The sequence below is a fragment of the Acinonyx jubatus genome, chromosome D2 (genome assembly GCF_027475565.1).
Source record: "Acinonyx jubatus isolate Ajub_Pintada_27869175 chromosome D2, VMU_Ajub_asm_v1.0, whole genome shotgun sequence".
Lineage (NCBI taxonomy): Eukaryota > Metazoa > Chordata > Mammalia > Carnivora > Felidae > Acinonyx > Acinonyx jubatus.
The window spans coordinates 417,192-441,632 of record NC_069393.1 but is presented as its reverse complement, the minus strand read 5'-3'; the positions used below and the strand labels follow the sequence as shown (position 1 = coordinate 441,632).

The 24,441-nt window shown below is 47.7% G+C and overlaps 1 long non-coding RNA gene across 3 annotated transcripts; it reads left to right on the top strand.

Moving 5' to 3' along the window:
• The first annotated feature begins 243 nt into the window (after window positions 1-243).
• Window positions 244-21,897, top strand: LOC106983427 (uncharacterized). Of its 3 annotated transcripts, none has more exons than XR_008292133.1 (3): window positions 244-974; window positions 16,896-17,062; window positions 19,460-21,897. It is a non-coding gene; the product is annotated as an uncharacterized LOC106983427 (long non-coding RNA). The 3 variants fall into 3 exon arrangements; XR_008292131.1 differs by lacking the exon at window positions 244-974 and adding an exon at window positions 1,039-2,511; XR_008292132.1 differs by lacking the exon at window positions 244-974 and adding an exon at window positions 10,670-10,754.
• Window positions 21,898-24,441: the final 2,544 nt, after the last annotated feature.

Below are 24,441 nucleotides of genomic sequence, written 5' to 3'. Positions count from 1 at the left end.
TCACAATGCAGTTACGTGCGTGCAGGGTTTGAAGTTGATGTACATCTACAGCTTTCTATACTTAGGGTTAACGTAATTGTTTAATAACCTACCGATAACTTATGCCATAGCATGAATTCAATTCTATTCACCTTATTATGTTGTCACTTTGCAGACTCATGAGTTAAAAGGAATTGCTTCATGTGTGTTGGGAAATTAGAGCAACTGTTGCTTGGAACTGTGCCTGTTGCACAGGATCCAGAATCGTACCCTCGGCCTCGGTCTCCACGAGCTTCCTGCAGGAGATGAACCCAGAGAACAGTTCCAGGCAAAAGAACACTTTGACCCTGGCCTCCATTGCCATTCTCTGGAACTTTGCTGTATATCCCGCGGAGCAGTCCAGCTTCGACTTCAGGTCATGATCCCGCAGCTTGTGAGTTCAAGCCCTGCACCCAGCTCTGTGCTGACAGCTCGGAGCCTGGAGCCTACTTCCGATTCTGTGTCTCCCGCTCTACATTTCTGGCCCACGTGGACTCCCCTGGGATTTCTTGTCTTCACCTCAGTGGTGTGGCTGACCATGGCCCCATGGCCTGACCCAGATCAGGAGCTGTGGCTGTTGGGGCATTGCTACACCTGCTGTGTGTCCACCCGGGGCTTTTGGACGGAGAGCTCCCAGGACCTCCTAGCTGCTCTCACAAGTTCTCCCAGTGCCCAGGGTCCCCAAAGCCCTCCTTGCCGGGACACCTGCCACCTCTGGAACTCGCACACACCCTTTCAGACGGGGGAAGGGCCGAGGGCACTCCTCATGGGGATGTGCTGCAGGAGAGGGCCTCCTGTAAAGTCACCCGCCAAAGCTCCTGTTTTCACCTTCAGATTTCACTTTAGATAGGTGTCAGAGGTCAGCCCAGGCTGTTGGAATGAAGTCTGGTGGGTTGTTGACCTCGAGCAGAGCAGAAATGTCTTCTCCCCGCTTTTAGGCCTGGAGGATATTGTGGGTAAGTGCCAAAATGCATGTGATGGGATGAGCCCTGCCCCACCTCTGCCAGCACCCGCCCTGTCACCTCAGTCTTCTGGAGGCAGAATGCGGTCCCTTCCCCTCAGGCTGTCTGAGGGCCCGCAGCTCCAGCAGGAAGCTAGGCGCTGGTCTAGGGCCTGCCTTACCCAGCGGTGACTGGTGTCCTCCCATCTGACTTGATGGGGAGACGCCCCGGAGAGCACACAGGGATGGTCACCGAGGGAAGAGGGAGGAGCCCAGGGCGGGGTGGGTGGGGCTCTAATATGTCGCTCCTTATCAAAATCTCTTGAAGCCAGGGAACGTCCAAGGATGGAAGGCAACCCTGGGGATCGTGAAGCCTAGTGGTTCTCAAACTTACTGCACCAGAATGATAGAGACTGTGTGTGAAGAGCTCAGTGTGAAGTTTGGGCCCCGGGTGTTATGTGCTGGGAGCTGTCCCGTGGGGGAAGGTGACCCGGTGACCTGTTCGTCCGTCATGCGTTGCTTCCTCAGGGAAGACTGGGCTGCGGCCAGGGATCTAATCATGCGAGTCCTGGACACGGAGGGAGTGACTTTGTGTAACAGGCTCTCTCTGGTGGGCTCAGGACACCCCGTTCTCGGAGCCCCAGCTCCGGCAGAGAGGCTCCGTGTTTATCCGGCCCTCACCTTTGAAAACTGCCAACACAAACGGGCGGACGGCTTGTTACCTGGGACACTTGATTAAGTAAAACCAGAGCTCTGTGCCCAGGGGAGCAGCTGGAGGACGGAAGGCTGTGGAGGGAAGGGTTATGTAAATACTGGTTGAATAATTGGGTTTGTGTGTTGATTAGATAAGGGCGGAGAAACCGAAGCCCCTGGTGAATAGCAATGAAGCTTCTAGGCTAGTAATGGCCTGATTTGAAAGTCTGAGGCAGGACCGCCTGGCACCACGGGGTGGAGGGGGTGGAGGGCGGATTTCCCTGATGGGTCTGTGGCGGCTGAGATAATGCCTGGTGACAAGGGGACAGAAGTTAATGCCTGGTGACAAGGGGACAGAAGTACAGGACCTCAGAGTCTGCATGCCCCTTCACAAGCCAGTCCCCAGGCCTATCTGCCCGACGTCCTGTCCTCAGGGGAATTATGAGGACAATCAGACAGATGGGAGCGCTGCCCCTGGGAGGTTAAAATCCTATTGAGGCTGAAGTCAAATTTTGCAGGTTAACCAAATCCTATGTAAATATTTGTAAGCATCACAAATGTCATGAGCAGCCATTTGTCGGCTGGGGAGTCAGCCCTGGGGACGAAGAAACAGCCGGGGAACAGCATGCACTGCCTGTGAGCTGGGTTCTTTGTACTAGCTGTCTATGGGGCTCTGGGACATAGATGGCCTCATCTTCACTTCATTGGAGGGGAAACTGAGGCCCAGGAAGCTTGAGTAAACTCGCAAGTGTCCACCCTAAGAAGAGGAGGAGCCAGGATTCGACTCCATGTCTGCCTCAAGGCACCGCCCATGAGACAGGAGCCTGGGCGGGAAGGACAAAAGGGACCCTGTGGAGCAGGTAGGTCAGCTCCACTCCCGAAGGTTCTTCTCGTTCCTGACCTTCGATGACCTTTGAGTGGTTCTGAGTCAGGCCAGGAGGGCCTGAACTGTGTGTCTCCTGTCCCCCAAATCCCCATGTTGAAGTCCTAATCTCCAGTACCTCAGACTGTGACTGTATTTGGGGACTGGTCCTTTAAACAGGGGGTTGGGTTACCACGAGCTTATTAGGGTGGGTGCTAATCCACCGTGACTGTGGTCCTAGAAAGAGGAGAGGGACACCCAGGTGGCTGAGTTGAGCGTCCGGGTGACAGTCGGTTGAGCGTCCGACTTCGGCTCAGGTCATGATGTCACGGGTCGTGGATTCAAGCTCCGCATCAGGCTCTGCGCTGATGGCTCAGAGCCTGGGGCCTGCTTTGAATTCTGTGTGTCCCTCTCTCTCTCAAAAATAAACAACTAAACAATCAAAAAAAAAAAAAAAAAAAGAGGGGATTAGGAGTACACAAGCAGAGGGAAGGCCGTGTGAAGACACAGGGAGAAGATGGTCTTCTGCACGGCAAGGAGCGAGACCTCAGCAGGAACCGACCCTGCCGACAGCTTGATCTCGGCCTTGCAGCCTCCAGAAGTGTGAGAAGATACATTCCTGTGGTTTAAGCCCCGCGGTCTGTGGTACTTTGTTACGCGGACCCAGCCGACTAATACAGGCAGAGAGGGCTTTGATCAGCGCTGCCGAAGGCCTCTCTCTCCTCTGCTCTGCTCCAGATGCTTTTTAAAAAAAAAATTTTTTTTTAACGTTTATTTATTTTTGAGACAGAGAGAGACAGAGCATGAATGGGGGAGGGTCAGAGAGAGAGGGAGACACAGAATCTGAAACAGGCTCCAGGCTATGAGCTGTCAGCCCAGAGCCCGACGCGGGGCTTGAACTCACGGACCTCCAGATCATGACCTGAGCCAAAGCCGGACCCTTAACCGACTGAGCCACCTGGGCGCCCCCCTTTGCTACAGATGCGTAAATCACACCAGTTGTGATTTCCACAGAGAACCATTAGCAAATTCAAGACTAGGTGGTTTGGGATGTAAGGATGATGGGAATTCACAGGCGTGAAAATCTTCTTTGAACTGGAGTCATCAGAGGAGGCTTTATAAAGAATGGAAAGTGGCTGGTCCTTGAAGAATGAGGAGGATGGAGATAAAGAAAGGAGAAGAGAGAGGCCCCCAGGTGGGCGTTCCTGCCTGTTTTCAACAAAAAGGAGGCAGAGGCCTTGTTCCAGAGCCCTAGGGGTCTGTGCTATGACTTCCCTCTTGTGGATCTCCTAACCCCCGCCGTCCCCCACCCCGGTCACAATTTTTAATCCATCAAAGATACCTCCAGCATCACGGAATCTTCCAGGATCTGGTGAGTTATATGGTCCAAGCAGCCTGAACCTGCTGCAGGGGTTCCTTCTTGCTCAGTGACCCACTCAAGACTGGGAGCCTTCTGTGTCACCTGACAAATGGGTCAGAGAAGTGTTCCCATGTGCTATGTTTGCAGCCTCTAAAACCTGAAGCGCCCTCCCTACCAAGCACTGTTCCTCCTTTGTTAGTGCAAGTTGCAACAACTTGTCCTCTACTGTGGACAGTATTTGCAGGAGAGTTGGCTTTGGAAAATTTTCTTTGTCACCCAGTCTCCGTATTTCCCCACTGTAAGTAGGGGATCATAATAGCTTGATCTCAGGTCTTCTCAGGTCTTCCTTGGTAGGGTAAATCCGCTCTAACCTTCTTACCTCCTTGAGCTAACTGATCCTTTCCTTGATCGTGTGAAAAGGAAATTGGTACCATTGCCTCCTTATATGTAGATTTTCTTTATGTCAAATCATCAAAGAAGCATCTCAATAAACTCTTGGGACTGGCTCCAGGCGTCCTTGTCCGAACACTGAGTCCCAACTCGCGTGTCAAATAAATTCTCCCTTACCCAGCCTATGCCTCCTCACCCCACATTATCCTCAACATTATTCCCACATGTTTCCCAGTTTTTGACAGTACTGATGATCCAGGACTGCAATTCCTTTGGTATGTAAATTTTATCCTGGAACATGGGCTATATTTTCCCATTTAGGTGACTTTTGTCCTGGAATCAATCAGGGTAGCTAGGAGCAAACCTAGAGGAGAACAAGTATCATCATGCAAGTCATGTGCTTCAGGAAGGTCTTTTGCTGCTCAATTTCCGGGCAAAGGAATATTCTTTTCTAGGGAGGAGATTTGGGCTGTTTCTGATGGTTCACTGGATTCAGGACAGTCTAGAGGCTCCAAATTCTCAGTCCCATCCATTCAAATAATCTTGTTACAGATCTCAGAGTCCCACTTTTATTTATTTTTTCTCATCGGGGCCTTGACTTTGACCTAGAACACCTATCCAGACTCTGGATTCAGTCTCCTCTGTAACCATCATGGCTCTGCTGTGTTTACAGTTTGATCCCGAGCCTGATTTTCAGCCTAGCCTGCCCTGTGACTGCCGGAGGCTAGAGTCTCCTTAAGGCCACCGTATTTGAGTTGGCAGATGACTGCCCTGAGCTTATTATTTCCTCTTATTAAAAAGGTTTTCTTTTTTTTTTTTTTAATTTTTTTTTTCAACGTTTATTTATTTTTGGGACAGAGAGAGACAGAGCATGAACGGGGGATGGGCAGAGAGAGAGGGAGACACAGAATCGGAAACAGGCTCCAGGCTCTGAGCCATCAGCCCAGAGCCCGACGCGGGGCTCGAACTCACGGACCGCGAGATCGTGACCTGAGCTGAAGTCGGACGCTTAACTGACTGCGCCACCCAGGCGCCCCCTAAAAAGGTTTTCAATGCAGTTATAAACAGTCAACTTCCTCCACGTACTATTCTAGTGTCTAGTACCAAGACAATAGCTTGTCTTCTACTTGTACCTCATTCCAGTTACCCGCAGATAAAAGCATTCAGTCTTTCACCATTAAGTGTGATATTAGTTGTAGGAGTTTTTTGTAGACAACTTTTACCAGGTTGGAAATACCCATCCACCCCTAGTTTGCCAAGAGTTATCATCAGGAATGGATGTCGGATTTTTGTCAAATGCTTTTTCCGATGTCAACTGAGATCATATACGGTTTTCTATTTTTGGTCATTTTCTGTATTATTGGATTTTATTTGTTAAAATTTTGTTTATATTTCTTTAAAAAATTTTTTTTAAAACATTTATTTATTATTGAGAGACAGAGAGAGACAGAGCATGAGCAGGGGAGGGGCTGAGAGACGGGGAGACACAGAATCTGAGGAAGGCGCCAGGCTCTGAGCTGTTAGCTCAGAGCCCTGGCAAGGGCTTGAACTCACAAACAGCGGGATCATGACCTGAGCCGAGGTTGGACGCTTAACCGACGGAGCCACCCAGGCACCCCAAACTTTGTTTATAATTTCTAATTCTATGTTTATGAAAGGCAGTGATCTGTAGATTTCTCTTCTTGTAATGCCTGTGTCTGGTTTTATTTTCAGGATAATAGCTGTCCTAGAATGCACTGGGAAGTAGTCTCTTCGATTTTCTGAAAGAACTTGTGTAAGATTTGGTATTATTTCTTTATTAAATGTTTGGTAGAAGTTACTACTGAAGTTATCTGGGCCTGGAGATTTCTTTGTGAGAAGGCTTTTAGCTACAAATGCAATTTATTCGATAGTAATGGGACTATTCCGCGTAATTAGTTTTCCTTGAGTGAGATTTGGTAGTTTGTGTATTTCAAAGAATTTATCCATTTCGTGTTAGTGTTCAAATTTATCGGCATAAAGTTGTTAACAAAATGTCGACATTTGAATATCTGTAGAAGTTGTAGAGATAGTCCCTGTCTCATTTCTGATAATAGTAAATGGCGTCTTCCTTCCCTTTTGCTTGATCTGTTGAGCTGGAGTTTTGTCAGTTTTATTGTCCTCTCAAAGAAACAGCTTTTATTTCATTGATTTTCACTATTATTTTTCTGTTTTCTGTTTTGTTGATTTCTACTGTAATTTATGTTGTTCTATCCTGTCTTTAGTTTTGGTTTTATCCGATTTCCTTTCCCCCTAGTTTTTAAAGTTTAAAGCTATGGCCATTGATTTGAGACCTTTCTTCCCTTCTGATTAAGGCATTTAGTGCTATTTCTAAATATTACTCTGGTAGCATCCCACAAATTTTGAAGTGCCATGTTTTCATTTCCATTCCGTTTTAAGTAATTTATAAATATCTATTTGATTTCTTCTTGACATGTGGGTTATTCAAAAGTATAATTTTTAGTTTCTAAATATTTGGGGATTTTCCAGAGATCTTACTATTATTGTTTGCCAGTGTAATTCCATTCTGGGAATAGAACATATAATGTGCGATTCGAATCCTTTTCAATTTATTGAGGCTTCTTTTACGGCCCAGATCTCTCTTGATAACTGTACTTAAAAGAATTTTTATTCTTGTTGAGTGTTCTATAAATGTCAATTATCTCCAGTTGGGTGATAATGTTTTTCAAGTCCTTGTATCCTAGTGATTTTGTCTGCTTGTTCTATCTATTTTTGGAAGAAGAATACTAAAATTTTTGGTTATAATTGCAGATTTGTTTATTTCTCCTTGTACCTCTTTTGAGTTTTTGCAGTACTCATGTGTTTTGAAGCTCTGTTATTAGGTACATAAATGTTTAAGATTGTTATGTCTTTTTGATAAATTGATCCCTTTATGCTTGGGAAATGACCTTCTTTATTCCTGGTAATTTCCCTGAAGCCTATTTTGTCTGATATTAATTTAATCATTTCAACTTTCATTTGACCAGTATTAGAATGCTATATCTTTTTATATTTTTTTCTTTTAACTGACTTACGTCTTTAAAGAATGTTCCTGTAAGTTGTATATGTAGCTGGGTTTTACTTTTTTATTCAATCTGACAATCTCTGCCTTTTAATTGGGATGTTTGGACCATTACATGTAATATTATTTTTTATATATGATTTATTTTTTTAAATGTCTATTTAGTTTTGAGACAGAGAGAGCAAGCATAAGCAGGGAAGGGGCAGAGAGATAGAGGAGAACAGAAGATCTGAAGGAGGCTCTACACTGTCAGCAGAGAGCCTGATGTGGTCCTCGAACTCAGGAACTTTGAGATTGTGATGTGAATCAAAGTTGAACAGTCAACCAACTGAGCCACAGAGATACCCCTATACATTCGATATATCTATCTATACATATTTTTTAATTAAAAATGTTTTTAACTGCTTTTATTCATTTTTGAGAGAGAGAGCGCACAAGCTGGGGAGGGGCAGAGAGAGAGGGAGAGATAGAATCTGAAACAGACTGCAGGCTCTGAGCTATCAGCACAGAGCCCTACATGGGGCTCGAACTTGTGAACTGTGAGATCGTGACCTAGTCTGAAGTTGGATGCTCAACCAAATGAGACACCCAGGCATATTTTTATATTTTTAAGTGTAAGTCTATCGTTTTGATGTTTTCCATTTGTCCCATCTGTTCTATATTTCTTTTTTCTATTTTGATTTCTTTTAGATTAATTGAATATTTTTTGTAATTCCATTTTAACTCTTCTGTTGGCTTATTACCTATAACTTTTTAAGTTGTTGCCTTAAAGTTTATAACGTATATCTTCAACTTATTACAGTCTACCATCATGTGATGTTATACGATTTTATGTGTAGTATAAATACACTACAATAACATATTTTCATCCCCCAACACAGACTCTATGCTATTGTTGTCATATGTTTTACATTTTACTAATACATGTAAGTGCTAAAATACATTGCATCTTTCATGTTTAAGCGGTTACTTAGATTTTAGAGAGATTCAAAAAAGAAGAAATGATCTTATATATTGACTCATGTGGTTGCCATTTTCAGTGCTTTTTTTTTTTTTTTTTGGTATGGATGTGTATGTCCATGTTATATCAAAAAAAAAAAAACAAAAACTTGACTGCGTATAGAGTTTATATTCCAGGTGGCAGATTCACCTAATAAAATATACGCCTAAAATATATAGTAAAGAGAAACGAAATCAGAAAACGGAGATAAGGAGTAAGAGTATGTGTATAGAAATTTCAAAAAGATAGTTCAGACCTCATTAAGAAAGTGCCTTTTGAGTAATACCTAAGGGAAGTAAGCCAGGTGGATATCTGGATGAAAAATATTCCAAGTGCTAAGGCCTTGAGGCGTGTGTAGGCTGAATAATGTCCTCTCAAAAATGTCCACACCCTAAGCCCAGAAAACGGGAAATGTTACATTAATGGCAAAAGAGACTTAGTGGACGTGACTAAGTTTATAATTCTGAGACGGAGAGATTATCCTGAATTATCCAGGTGGGCCCAATGTGACCACAAGAGCCTTTGCAAGAGGAAGGAAAGAGGGTCAGTCTGTGAAGGAGGTGTGAGAACATCGTGCCACTCGTTTTGAAGATGACAGAAAGGGCCATGCGCCAAGGAACGCCGGCGGCCTCTAGAACTTGGCCTAGGCAAGGAAATGGATTCTCCCCGGCAACCTTCAGAAGGAACTTGGCTCTGCTAACTTTTTGATTTAGCCCAGTGAGAACGATTTAGATTTGTGACCTCCAGAGCTGTAGGACAAACTTTTGTTATTTTAAGCCACTAAGTTTGTGGTAATTTGTTACACAGAAATAGTAAACTCGTATAAGGCATGATCATGCTTGATGTGTTTGAGAGGTAAGGAGTGGAGAGGTCATGTGAGGTCCTTCCAGGACGTTATAGGGACTTCGTTTTTTACTGAGTGAGGTGATTTGATTTATGTGTTTTTTTTTAATATATATATCTTAATTTTTTTACCGTTTATTAATTTTTGAGACAGAGACAGAGCATGAACGGGGGGGAGGGTCAGAGAGAGAAGGAGACACAGAATCTGAAACAGGCTCCAGGCTCTGAGCTGTCAGCACACAGCCCGACGCGGGGCTCGAACTCACGGACTCCGAGATCATGACCTGAGCCGAAGTCGGACGCTTAACCGACTGAGCCACCCAGGTGCCCCAATACATATATTTTTAAGTTTATTTATTTGTTTGAGAGAGACAGACACAGTGTGAGTGGGGGAGGGGCAGAGAGAGAGGGAAAGAGAGAATCCCAAGCAGGTTCTGCCCCTGTCAGCGCAGAGCCTGCTGTGGCACTCGAGCTCACGAACCATGAGTTCGTGACCTGAGCTGAAACCAAGAGTCGAATGCTCGACTGACTAGGCCACCCAGGCGCCCCTGATTTGACTTACGTTTTAACAAGATCGCTCTGGCTGTTGTGTGGAGAATGGGGGCAGAGGAGGCAGTGATAAAGGCAGAGCAGGGAGGCCACAGAGGAGGCCATTGCAGTAACCCGGGTACGAGGTGATGGGGGCCTGGTAAGCAAATTAACCCCTTGGCCCTTGTGACTGCCCCTGTGTTTTTCCTGAGTGTACTTCCCAGCACCCAATCCTACTCCCTGATGACCGTGATCTTTTTTTTTTACCTTTATGCGCACCTCTAAGTGCTTCTTAGTTGGCAGTCTGTTGTTATGTGCCTTGGCATCCTTCCCACAGTCCCTGACGAAGCTTACGCGGGAGCTGCCGCTTCCTTCTCATGAACTGGTTGCTGGCGATGACTCCTTCTAATCATGATTATTGTCTTTTTCCAGCCTCTACTGAATCTGAATCCAAACTTCTAGATCTGTTGCCTCTGTATATTGTCTTCTTCTGTACTTTCCGATCGATCTTCAGTGTGCTTTAGACGGTTAAAAATGTATCTGGGGGAAAGTTTATATTTGACTTCAAACAAAACAGTGTAACCATTAACTATTAACTAACGGCAAGTATTTACGTGGGTCTTACTAGGCTTCAGGCTCTATTCAATATTATGTATTCATACCACATCACATAATTCTCACAAATCTAGGAGGGAGGTGCTATTTTCACCCCTTATCACAGGTGGGGAAACTGAGCTATCAAGTTTGAGAATTTCCTCTAGATCACATAACCACTAAATGGCGGAGCTGGGACCTGAACCCAGAAAGTCCTGCACCAGCGTCCATGCTCTCGAGTACCACCTGACACTGCCCTTCAAAAGGAGCCGAATTTTATATCACCAAGTAAAAGAATTTTCTTGCCTTTCAGCTGTTGCTGACATTGAGTCTTCAGTGAATAGGAGCATCATCATCTCTCAGTGGAAGAAGCAGGAGAGAGAGAGAGAGAGAGAGAGAGAGAGAGAGAGAGAGAGAGTAGAGAATATTTTTATAATATGGGTCTTGGCCAGATAATAGAAGGGATGCTCCAAGGCGTCTGCCTCTGTGAGTATGGGTCTTGCAATGGAGCACACAAGAAATTTGGGTTTCATGTGAAAGGGTCAACACCCTCACTGCTTTCTACTCAAACACACATCCCATAGATAGCAGTTGGCAATTAACTGATTGATTTCAAGGGATTTTTTTTTAATATGAAATTTATTGTCAAAGTGGTTTCCATACAACACCCAGTGCTCATCCCCACAGGTGCCCTCCTCAATGCCCATCACCCCCCTCCCCTCCCTCCCACCCCCACTCAACCCTCAGATTGTTCTCAGTCTTTAAGAGTCTTTATGGTTTGGCTCCCTCCCTCTCTAACTTTTTTTTTTCCTTCCCCTCCCCTATGGTCTTCTGTTAAGTTTCTCAGGATCCACATAAGAGTGAAAACATATGGTATCTGTCTTTCTCTGTATGGCCTTTTGTATTGAAGGATTTTTTTTTTTTTTAAGTCCTTCAAAAGTCACAGGCTTAGACCCCTTCTTAAAAGTGAGGAAAATGCGTGCTGTTATGGGCTGACTTGTGTCCCTCCAAAACGATGTTTGAGTCCTAACCCTCAGTACCTTAGAATGTGAATTTGTTTGGAGAGAGTCTTTACAGAGGTAACCAAGTTAAAATGAGGCCATTAGGGTGGTGTAATCCAATATGTTTGGCATCCATATAGAGAGGGGAAATCTGGACACAGACAAACACAAGGAGAGCAAGCACTATGTGAAGAATAAGGCAGAGATTGAGGTGAAGCTTCTACAAGATAAATAACACCAAAGTTTGCCAGCAAACTACCAGAAGGTAAGGGAGAGGTCTGGAACAAATCTTACAGCCTTCTGAAGGAAGCAACCCCTGTCAACACCTGGGTCTGGGACTTCCAGCCTCCAGAGCTGTGAGACAATAGATTTCTGTTGGTTAAGCCACCCCGACTGTGGTACTTTGTTACGACAGCCCCAGCAGACTCATGCACATGCAGACAGGTCTTACTGTAAAAATATCCCTGTGTTCTTAGTCTCTTCTATTTTCTCTCTTCTCTCTTGTTTTCATTTCTCCTCTTACTCACGTGTTCTCTGATGCTTGTGGTCTCTCTGTGCCCTCCCTCCCCCCTGCCCCCCAAGTCTCTCTCTCTTCATTTCCTTGGAGATTGTCTGCTTCAGGTGGTTCTAGGACCCAGGGGACATGACCAACATCTTAGGGGCCAATGACGTATTAGAAACTGTCTGGTTCCACCCCTGAATTCCTCAGCTCAGTTAATACATTGCCTGACTTTAAAGAAATGCATTCAGGAGGGCACTTGCTGGGATGAGCACTCGGTGTTATATGTAAGTGATAAATCACTAAATTCTACTCCCGAAACCCAACGTTAACTAGCTTGAATTTAAATAATCCTGAAAAAAAAAAGAAATGCAACAAGGGCAGAGGCCACCCCTGCCGCTGGGCCAGGACAAGTTTTGAAGTGTAAACCCGGCCCTTGTGATTTGCTGAGCCACCGTCTGACTTCGAAGTGTATTATTGGAAGATATTTTGAACCCTCTCATGATGCAGTGGGGGCACTGTGCACCCCACTGTGCCCTCTGTCATCTCTCCCACTGATGCAGGGCTAGGGAGGCAACATGCCAGGCCTTTTGTGACCTCTTACCTCCAGGTTCCCAGGGAGGGCAGCAGACGTGGACCCTGGAGTCCACCTGCCTTTAAGCCTGATTCTATCACTTCTCTTGGCTTCCTCACCTGTGAAGTGGGGACAACAGTCTACCTCACAGGGTTGTTCTGTGCACTGACATGAGATGGGTAAGTCACGTAGAATGTGGCCCAGAAGACAGGAATTGTTCAAAGAAAAACATGTGCCTTGTTCTTCTCCCCGGGCCTAAAGTGGGGGAGGACACGTTTGCCCCTGACTTTCCGCAACAGAAAGGGCAACGAAATGACTATGTCCCTAGAGGAGCTGAAAGGGGAGGGCAGCCTTTCGTGTAACCAACCTCTGTCCCTAGTGGCAGGGCATGCTTTAGTTAACAGACACTGACTGGCAGAAACTTCTTTAGAATGTGAGGGGTATGCTACCATGGATCAAGTTCCTCTGAAGGTTGATTGATGGTGGTGGCCAAGACCTTGCTGTGCAAGTGCTGGCCTTCACCATGGAACCGGCCCTGGGCTGACGGCTGTCTCCCTGCCCGGTGCCTGGAATGCTGCAAGAAAGGGCCCACATTGGCCTCTGTCAACCTGGGGCTTTTTATTAGAACTAGGGGCCGACAGGAAGAGCCTCGTTCTGAGCCTCAAAGATGTTGCTTAGACCCTCTCTCTCCCCACTATTTCTCTGACCCTACTTGGAGGCAAGTTCCCTTCCCATCCCGTTTCAGGTGTAATTTTAGGTTTATTTCGATTCTGGCAAGGTGCAGTGATGTACGATAAAGATTTCTTTCGTTGCTGGCACGCTTCTGCATAGTAAACATTTATTGGACCTGCCTAGAGCAGGTGCACCAGTCAGTTGCTCTGGGTGTTTGGGAGGAGGGCTGGGTGGTTATTTGGAGGGGTTAGAAACGTATGTGCCCAAAAACACCATCTCTAAGTCAAGACAGAAACTGAAGCTACATTTTCAGCACAGGTTTTTTCCTTCCCCCTAGAGAGTGGAGAAAGGCAAAGTCATTCTTGGGTTGTGTCGTTGATTTTGGATTTTATGGCTTGAGCGTGATTACTGTAAGCTTTGCTACTCAGAGTAGGTTTTCCTACGAAAGCCTAACAGTGAGGGTTCTCATGAACGCTCTTGTCACATTCCCCAGCCCCAACTAGCCACAGGCTCTGATGTCTCTGGGACCTCACTGACCTTCCAACCATAGGCTCCGCCCCTTCAAGTTTCTGAGCCACTCCCATTAGCAGATGGACTCTAAGTCTCCGTAGCAGTCCGAGGTCTCATCTGCTTGTGGAAACTCTGACCTCACACATGGTCTCAGGACCACGGGCTCCCCTAAATGCAGGGTTCTGTCCCAACTCCTTGATTTGCAATCTCCATATAGAGCAGCAACCAACGTTTTCTGAGCCTTCGTTGCATGTAGGACATTGATGGCTACAAAGAGGGAGGCTGTCCCCAAGGCGTGCCATTCTAGCTGGGGAGATAGAAATGGAAGATTCTAACGCAAGGTAATAAAAGAGAGGTAAGAACAGAACACCATAGGAGCCTTCCGCAGGGACCCTTAACCTAGACTGGGTAAGGGAGACTAATCTAGGGAAGATTTCCCAAAGGAAGTAGAATACTCCCACCCCACGCCTGGGACTGGAGCCCTGATTTTAAATCTCCGCTGCATGTGGCTGGGTTCTGCTCTAGGTCACAGAACCTAGGACATGCCATCGCTGCCCTTAAGTATCGCATTACCTGAGGACTCCTGGTGCCTTATCTGCCCCATGTACCAAAACCCCAGCCACAGTCACCAGCTGGGCCCCACACGGGTTCCCCACACTCAGTCACTTCTTTGGGATCCAGTCCCAGACGGTGATTTGCACTCTATTTGGGGGCGGGGGAGAGGTCTTTCCCTAGTAACCCGGCTGAGATCCTTGCTGTCCTTCTGACTGAGCTAATCTGAGTGAAGGCAAGATCTTTGGTGGATAGTACATTGACGTCCATTCTCACTACATCCAAAGAATTCTACATTTGTTCTGCCCTTGACCTTCAGTGGGCTGGTTTGGGGTTACCTTGTGTACCCTTCAAAGTGCCACACACAAGTGGCGCCTGGGCGGCTCAGTCAGTTAAGCGTCTGACTTCGGCTCAGGTCATGATCTCGCGGTTCGTAAGTTTGAGCCCCACGTGGGGCTCTGTGCTGACAGCTCCGAGCCTGGAGCCTATAGCCTGCTACGGATTCTGTGTCTCCCTCTCTCTGCCCCTCCCCTGCTCGCACTTTCTCTTTCTCAAAAACAAATAAACATTAAAAAAAAAAAAACCCAACAACAACGAAGTGCCACACACAAGAGGCAAAGCCAGATTCTCAGGGAAGAGAAAGGAAAGGAGCTGAGTAGTGGAGGGGCGGCCTTTTCCTCTTTGGAAAGTCACGAAGACTCAGCCTGTCTGCTGGATTCTATCTGAGTTCATTAGCATCAGAATAAAAATAAAAATAATATTAGCTTCATTATTCATGAGCCCCTGGATTATATCTGAGTTTATGCTAATAAACCCAGAAACTCAGATATAATCCAGGGGCTCATGAATAATGAAGACACTGCTATTACTTGGAAAATGCCAAGGACTTAGAGTCTCTCTCCCAGGAACCAGGGACCCACATCACTTGTGACATTTCCCTGAGGCTCAATTCTTTCTCTAAATTCTTGCCCAGACTGACTCTCAATCTGCCCAACTCAGTTGGAAATGTAATCCTGGCCTGCCTTGCAGTATTTTTTCCGTTTATAAACTTTGTCTCTGCAAGTAGACGGTCAAGGCCTTGAGGCCAAGGGCTGTGTCACACTTCTTTTGATCACCGCCCCCCCCCACCCTGCCACCCCTTCCCTAGAGCTTTGCCAGACTCCGTTTAAATGCTCGCTACACACAGGCCTGGAATGATGAATGTCATCTGTTATTTTAACATTTGTTTTTGAAGTGGTATTTTTTTGAGCCACCTTTTAGGTAGACAGTTTTTGAAGCTTACGTGAGAGATCTGGGCCATCCAAAGGGGCGTGCGTACTTTTCCTTCACGTCTTGATGTTCAAGTGAGCTTTTAGAAATTGCTAGAAGGCAAATTAGGAGCAGACTCAAGGGACCAGCCATCCCCGGGAACTGTAAACGGTGGCCTAGCCCCTGAGGAATATGTGTACAGAATAAGAATGGGGGTGAAACAGAGTGGGCTGGAATGAGGGGTGGGGGTCCTCTTCTCATCCCTGCATGAGCACCACACTCTCTGGGAGAGGAGATGGTTGGTGGCCTTCCCTGTTAGGGCAAGTGATGCCAGGCTGAATCCAGTGTCTCAGCAAGAGATAGTTTCATTTGTCTGCAAAGAGATGGGAACGTGAAGGGGCGCCTGGGTGGCTCAGTCAGTTGAGTGTCCGACTTCGGCTCAGGTCATGATCTCACCACTCGTGAGTTCGAGCCCCACGTCGGGCTCTGGGCTGACAACTCAGAGCCTGGAGCCTGCTTCCGATCCTGTGGCTCCCTCTCTCTCTGCCCCTCCCCTACTCTCACTTTGTCTCCCTCTGTCTCTCAAAAATAAATAAATGTAAGAAAAAAAGAAGAGATGGGAACGTGAGAGGTTGAAGAAGTTGACTTAGGTGGGGTTTCTATAACCAACGATGCACAGCCTTTCATCTCTACCCCGTTGTGCTAAGTCCCCTGCGTCTCCTGCCTGGATCTCCCAGCTTGGTCCACCATTGGACCTATTTGTCTATTGATTCGGACACCAACCAGTATGCTGGGATTCAATTCTGGCACTACCTACACGGAGTTAGAGCAGACCCCATAAATTAAAGGGTGTGGTCCACAATAAGACTGTTCTCATTTCTGACTGACTGGCTACAAATCTGGGAGGTTCCCACGATCCCCCTCAGGTTTGATAACTCACTAGAATGGTTCAAAGAACGCAGGAAAGTGCCATGCTACGGTCACCGTTTTATTGTAAAGGATGCAAGTCAGAAACAGCCAAATGAAGAGGTACACACGGCAAGTTCTGGAGGGTTGCAGACGCAGAGCTTCCGTGTTCCGTCTCTGTGGAATCAAGGCACATCACCTTCCCAGCATGGTGACGTGTTCCCCAACCAGAAGTCTCCACCAAGCTTCAGTGTCCAGAGTTTGTTTTGAGATTTCTTTATAACGGCACGGTTGATCGAACCATTGGCCATGTGACATGTGGCTTAACATTGGCCATGTGACATGTGGCTCAACCATCAGCCCCCCACCCTTCCCTGGAGGTTGGGAGGTCAGGCTGATGCCAGTGGCCCTAACTCGCTCATCAATCACATGGTCGGTCTTTCCAGCACAATCAGAGCACCCTGAAACTAACCGGGGGCCCCACGTGAGTCAGCTCATTAGCATAAACTCAGAGACAATCCAGGGGCTCGTGAATAACAAAGACACTCCTATGACTTGGGAAACTCCGAGGACCTAGAGTCTCTCTCCCAGGAACCAGGGACAGAGGCCAGTCAGATTCTTTATCGTATGATACTAGCTTTTAGCCTTCTGGTTTTATTTTCCAGATTCTGACTCATGCGTTGGCTGTGAGCTTGAGGAAGTCATGACATTCTCTATAGAAGGGAACTGGAGCGATCCCTCAACTCAGCGCAGATAACATTCTGATAACAGGAGCTTCAAGATCACTGGAAACAAAGCACTGCTGTTCGCTTGTGCGGTCTGGCCCTTGCAGGTTGGTGCCGCTCTGTCCCTCAGGGGCTTCCCACTGGGCCCCAGGTTCACAGAGAACGTCATTAGAACACGGCCAGCTGCCGTGGCAGAGGGGGAGAAAGAGCGTCTCCAAGCAGGTATGGGCCCTTATTATGCCTTCTCACTTCCATCCCTTTTCACTGGCCAAAAGACGGGCTTCTGTCGAGGGATAACTGTGACCCAATCTGAGATTCAGGGAAACAAATTACTGTCCAGGTGACAGAAGGCCAAGGCAGAGACAGGAGGAAAGGAGGGGAGGGGTGTCAGAGGCCGTGGGGATCAGTCACATGAGGAGGCAAGGGCAAGGAGGGACCCAGGGGGTTCCTGAGGGGTCTAGCTTGGGGAACGTGGGGGCAGTGGCACCCAGGAGGTCAGGAGAAGCCGACAGAATGTTCTCTGCCTTTGCAGGATGGTGCTGGAGGCAGCATCTGGGCTTCCAGCCAGCGGGGGAATGTAGGGAAAAGAGGACGTTTCTTCTTCTCATAAACAATCAACCCATCAACAAGCAGGCGGCCCTCTTAACCTGAACTCCCTGTGTTAACTGAAAGCCAGGAGGACTTTGACCATGCAGGCTCCGTTGCATAACTCGTTTCAATGGGCTATTGTTTTCCTGCCTGGATTTTTTCCATGATGGAAATGATTCGTGTGCCATGCTGGGCAGGAGATCATATGTAAATGCTTCCTGGGTTTGATCTCCATACGGGGCATGAATTAATGCTTGTGCGAAGGCACAGAGTAGGTAGTAAATGGATTTAATTAACTTAAAGTATTTGAGCCATCATGGTGGGCGGTGGTGACCTAAGGTGTGGGTACCTGCCGCTTTCCAGCTTGGTCAGCACCAGAAATTGCCACATTTCGTGCTTAAACCACTCAAAGGAGTTTGACGGTGGAAAAGCCAGGGTGGAGGTAGGGAAGTCAGGCCGGGAGCCAGGTGTCTTTAATGTGTTTCTGCTTTTGCTGTGAACCTGGGCAAGTTGTGACATGTTCTAAAGATTTACCCAACTGTTCAAGGACAGCGATGGGGTGAGGGGGGTGGGAAGTTTGCAGAGAGCTCCCGAGAGGAATTCTAGATGCCAAGCCACCTTCCAGAAAGAAGAAGAGGGTCGCTTTCCCTCTCTCCGCCACGGGAGTGAACAGGGACCATGCGGTTTGCAAAGGAGCCTCTACAGCCTTCCCCTTGCCCTCCGCCAACCACAGTGGACTCTGTCTTTGCCAGCTGCCTTCCTGGGCTCTTCCGTTGCCGAGTCAGGGCGAGGCGGGGAGAGAAAGGACTGGAGACTCCTGGAGGCACGTGCTGAGGAGTGGCCGTGGCAGGAGAGTCAGAGATTTCCCGACGGGAGAGAATCAGTAGTGGAGGTGAAATGAAGGAAGCAGAGAAGGAAAGACAGCTGTCCACCGGGGACTGGGAGGGGGCGGGCTTTGCAGGGGGGGAGGGGCAGGGTGAGAGAAAAGTTACGGAGGGTCAGTGGGAGAGAAGGAGAAAGAGGACTTCAGAAAAGTCTCCTGTGCATGAAACGCCACCCCCCGACGTCATCTTGAAATCTAAGTATGAATTGACTTGATCTTTCATTGAAAATTCTAGTGAAATGGTTCTTTCCTGGAATCCGCATGTGGGGCTTGGGGGCTCCCCGGAATCTGAGCTCCTCTGTGGCTTGGGTCACGGTGGGAGCTCCCTGCTAGCAGGAGACGCCCCGCCTGGAAGGGCAGGGATCTGTGCCTGGGCTTTACCCAGAGGCCTGCTGGGCAGGGCTGGCGGCCTCCTGGGGCCTCAGCTTACCCAGCTATAAAACTAAAGGGCTCTGCCCACTCCCTCCTTGACTCTAGCTTCTCTCTGAAAGCCTCAGGGGCAGGCCCCTGTATACACTTCTGTGCAAGCGTGGGCACTCACTGCAGGTCTGTGGAGCAGGGAGGAAAGTGTAGGTATCCAGGGCGGTCCCTTCTTCAGCACCGGAACCTTTTGGCCACCTTTCCTTTCCTTTCCTTTCCTTTCCTTTGCGAAGATGCGGCTGGTCAGTCAGCTTCCTCCTGTGTCCTCCCCACCCGCAAACACTGGAAAGCTAAGCCCACACCTCGCAGACCCTCCGCGCGCAGGTTCTGGATGGGACGCGGGTTCTGGATGGGACGCAGGCTCTGCCGGCCAAGGGCACCGGAGGAAACTACTTCGCGGTGGAGTTATGTGGGGAGACAGAGGCAGGGCGGGAGCGCTTTTAGGGGAAGCACTGTGGCTTGATGGCTGGCAAGCTCCTGATCGTGGCAGGGGAGCGGGGACGGGTCGTTTGTCACCTGGTCCTGTGGTGTGGCTTGGGGAGTTGAACCTGAGACCCAGCCTGGCCTGCGTTAGCCGTCCCACAGATTCTGTGAGCCTTTTGTTCCCTTACAGGCCGTCTTGTTCTGCTTTCAGACAGATGAGGTTCCCTGCAGCCGAGCCCTGCCTGACTCCTGAGAGAACCCCGGTCCGAAGGCAGCTGTGAGGGGCCTGGCCCGCATTCAGGGGCGACTTCGTGTTGTGATCCCGGCCACCATGTCACAGGGACTGATGTGGCTGGCTGGGTCCTTGACCTTCTGCTGCATGCCTCACTTCTCTTCCCCTCTGGAACCCGGTTGCTCACGTCCAACCCGGAAGGGGCGGTGGCTGAGATGCAAAGGGAGGAAAACCTGAGAGGGGACACGGTACCTCTGGGCTCTGTGCATGGGTAAGGAGTTTCTCCAGACGCGGCCTTTCTCTGCTTCTGCTGCCCTGATCCCTCTCCTGCCCAGGGCTAAGGCATTGTCACTGTCTCTGGCGTATTTTTAGCTATCCTGTTCCTTGAAAGCCTCTCCGATTTCTCTGACGTTGATTTTCCAGAACAATCCAAGGGTGGGTCGATGCTTTTATGTTTCTAATTTTCCATGCTTTGTTTACTACAAGAGCAAACGTACATGTTACAAAAGCTGTTTGTACGTTTGGATAATTCACTTCTCCTAGTGGTTAAGGCGGAGGGCGGAGAGGGCACGAGGTGGAGAAAGAGGGAGGAGGCTTTAGAGTCAGACCCAGCAGCTTTGAATCCGGGCTCACCACTCATTAGCTGTGTGGCCTTGGAGAAGCAACTAAACCTCTCCGAGCTTCAGTTTCCTCCTCTGGAGATTGGTAATAGGAAGAGTCTCCAGCTCACCGCGTTGTTAGAAATTGAAATAAGATAATGAATCCAGGGGCGCCTGGGTGGCTCAGTCGGTTGAGCGTCCGACTTCGGCTCGGGTCATGATCTCGAGGTCCGTGAGTTCGAGCCCCGCGTCGGGCTCTGTGCTGACTGCTCAGAGCCTGGACCCTGTTTCAGACTCTGTGTCTCCCTCTCTCTGACCCTCCCCCGTTCATGCTCTGTCTCTCTCTGTCTCAAAAATAAATAAACATAAAAAAAAGATAATGAATCTATAACGATTTGGTTGGTTCATGGTACTTATTAAGGGCTCTTCTTTATAAAACTCTTATTGTAGTTTGCCTCAGTGTTTTTGTCTGTAAAAGGGACAAATAGTAAAACACCATGAACAAAATAATACAGAACTGGCTCTAGGGCAAAGAAGTTTGTATGAAGCAAACCCAGTGGGCCTTGTCCCTTAAGGCTTACTGGCCTGACAGAGGGTAAGAGGAGATCTGAGTGGTTTAGGGGAGCTGCTGAGGAAGGTAAGAGCCAGGCTCATTTAAAGGGATGTGGGGAGGACGAGCCTCTGTCTCTTTCCTTGCCTTGTACTGGGATTGATGTCCTCTCACCATGCACAGACCTCCACAAAAGGGCCAGCAACAAGCAGGTCTAAGACTCTCAGGGTAGGTTTTCTTTCTGTTGAACATTTACATATGGAGTCTTCCTTGGGATGGAGGAATTCTGGGCCATGAAGAGGGGCTCATCATCAGGCTAGAAGCAATCGCATAGGGTCGAAGTTGGGTATAATAAGTTCTCCTTGGGTCATCAGAAGAAAGGAGAATCCGCTTTGCCTAAATGATTACGTAGCCCCCGAAACACTAAAGGTTGGGGGATCCCTCAAAGTTTTGTACACCAGGCCTCCGAGAACAAAACTATGGAGAGGTACAAAAGGGGGGAGGAACTACATGTTTGTCCCTCAAAATCTCTTCCACAAATGTTTCCTCGACTTCTGGACCTACAATCACTTCAAATCTGGTCTCTAGCATGAGGTATTTTGGAATTCGTCTGAATAAATTTAATTCATCTCTTCTGTCAACAGTCTTCAACTCAACTTACCCACAACATGAAGTTCGTGCGGAATGGAAGGTTCAAGAAGTCTCTTTTCCAGGAGACTTTGCAGTCTTTCTTAATCACCAAAAGTTTGCCTTAGGGTTCATCGAGAAGATCCAACCAACATTTTCAGATGGGTGTAGGCATGAGACTCGGATCTCTCCCACATGGCTTTGAAGACCCCAGCAACAGTCAGCTTCCACAGTGTGTGGGGCTCAGGGCTTGGGTCGGAGGGCTGGCCCCAGGCTCCTGTGGGGATACCCCGCTCCCCCACCTTTCCCCCAGGGACCCCTTTGTGGCTCCCAACATGCTGTCCCGCAGAAAGCTAGTGCTGGCCGCATCTGTTCCTTGGGCTGGTCAATCCCCATGTTAAGAATGGGTGGCTCAGTCGGTTAAGCGTCCGACCTCGGCTCGGGTCACGATCTCACGGTTCGTGAGTCCGAGCCCCGCGTCGGGCTCTGTGCTGACGGGCTCGGAGCCTGGAGCCCACTTCGGATTCTGGGTCTCCTTCTCTCTCTGCCCCTCCCCACTCTCACTCCGTCTCTGTCTCCCTCCAAATAAACATTAAAACAACTTTTAATTAAAAAAAAAATGCGAAGGTCTGATCACTTGTTCTACCCCCGCCCCCGTTTTGAAAACTCCTAAGCTCTGGTGCCTGTCACTGAGAATATGTTTGTTGGAATTAGCTTCAAGCAGACTTTTCTCTTTGCCACCTGCCTGACCTGTTTAGCAAACACATAGCGTGTCTTTAAGTTCCTTGCCCCATGTATGTTCTTCAGTCGAAAAAATTTTTTCCTCTCATTTCCCACTCGTCTGCTAACTTCCTTTAGGTAAATCCCCACTTCTTTCTTTCTCCTGGACCGCTTTTAGTCAAGGGATCCTTGGGTTCCTGTGAGCTGGCTGGCCTTCTCATTTTACATCTGATTTACGAAGAAACCTGGCATTCTCAGACCTTCCCATGCTTGCTTGAAATACCATCTAGTGAAGTAATGGACCTGAAAAAAAAAAACAAACAAACCCGAAAATCGCTTTTCAGTCTCCTTCAAAAATTCCTTCGTCTCTGGTTGCGACACACAGAGCCAAATCGCAGATGGAATACATTTCTTCATCTTTAAAAACACCAACTGCTTTTTTTCCTTATTTGATTTTTTTTTTTTTTTTTTTTTTTTTATAGTCACACTGATTCTCTATCTAGCCCGTGTCTGTTCCTCATCTCCCCGGTCTCCCAGTTCTGTTTATCATGAAAATAATCCCCAGAAACATGAAAACGTGGGCTCTCAAGGGGGTCATCTGTTTAGGGGGGGGACAAGCTGGCTTAAAGGATGAGCAGTGCATAGGGGTACAGGGAACCCCACTTTCAGACCCTGACCATAGGTTCGGCAGAAAGCATCTATGAGTCTTCCCCTATTCCCACAAAAAGAATGGGGGTTCTCACAAGTCGGGGCACACGACAGTGAAGGAAAACTTCGCTTCTATGGCAGAGAAGTTAAATCTTCCCAGCTTTATAGCTTGGATAAAACAGAGGAGTAAAAGTCTGCCCCCAGGTCTCAGATGTTTTGTGTGGCTTCTTTGTGGACCGGTTTTCCGTCATGTTTTAAGTCTTGATTAGTGATTTCATACATTTATAAAGTGTGGGCTGGGGATAAACTGTAACGTTTAACACAAGGTATCGAGGCCCTAGTCCTTGTGCCATGCAGGGAGTAACGATTTGGTGACAGGCTGAGATAAGCTCATACATCATCGTGTTTCAAAAAGAACATAACCACCAAGATGTCGTGAGGGACAAGATCATCTCCTTCTGAGGGCACAAAAGAAGGCAGAGTGGCAGGAGAGCTCAAGAAAGCGACAGAGGAAGGGTTAATCTGGAGACTTGAGGAATTAATGGGAGAAAGCCTATCTGTGAGATTCAAAATCCTATGACTATCATGTGCCTATTCTATAACGGTATGTATTTTACTTAAAAACGAAAACATGGGTATGCTATCTCTGTAACTGATTATAAAAATAATTACGGCTCTATTTACAATTCTGTTGCCGAGGACCACAATATTTTAGGTCAGTTTTCTCTACTTTCTTTACGAACTTATTCATAATAGTTCACTAAATCGCAAATATGAATAATTTCTTTTAAAAAACCTTTTTTTAAATGTTTGTGTATTTTTGAGAGAGACAGAGACAAAATGCGAGTGGACTGGGGCAGAGAGAGAGGGAGACACAGAATCCGAAGCGGGCTCCGGGCGCCGAGCCGTCAGCGCAGAGCCCCACGCGGGGCTCGAACCCACGAGCCGCGAGATCATGACCTGAGCCAGAGTCAGACATTCCACCGACTGAACCACCCAGGCGTCCCAAATATTAATGATTTCTTAATGGAACTGGAAAGGAGGCTGACCTACAAAATGTTATCTTGGGTAACAGAGTGGCAAATAGGACTGCAATGAATTATTAACGAACCAGATCCTTACCGTGATTTCACATTAGCCAGGCTTTATCAAACTACCCTGCCAACGCTGTGCTCAAGTGAAGATGATTCAGTGGGGTCCGCATTCAGCCCTTACCACCCCCCCCCCATTCTTGTGTTGTATCGGCCCTATCGTCACAAGACAACAACTGCTTTGCTGTTATTTCTTTCTGAAGCATAGTCATTCCCCTCAGAGATTCGAGGAGCCTTGGGGCCCCCGGCTTCCCGGGGACCATGTGCAGAATAACAGTTGGATTCTAGAAAAATTGAATGCCTTCCATGTTTCTGTAGGGGCTGCCCTGGCCTTTCTAACCAGCAGACTGGCGGGATTCTGAATTCCAAACATACAGCTCTGTCACATGGGGAATATAATTAGGAATAATGCAGCCCACAGGCCTCTGCTCTGGGGTATCCATATGCTCAAGGAACTTCTCCCCGGTGATAAGGGAGCTATAGACTGAATTTTGTGCCCCCCTACCCCAGAGTCACACGAGGAAGTCCTAACCCCCGAGGGGCTGCTATTTGGAGGTGGAGCCTTTGGGAGACAACTGGGTTTAGATGAGGTCAGGAGGGTGGCCCCAGGATGGGGTTAAGTGTCTTCATAAGAAGAGGAAGAGACACCAGGGCTGCCGTGGGAGGACACAGCGAGAAGGCTGTGAGCCAGGAGGTGGGCCCTCA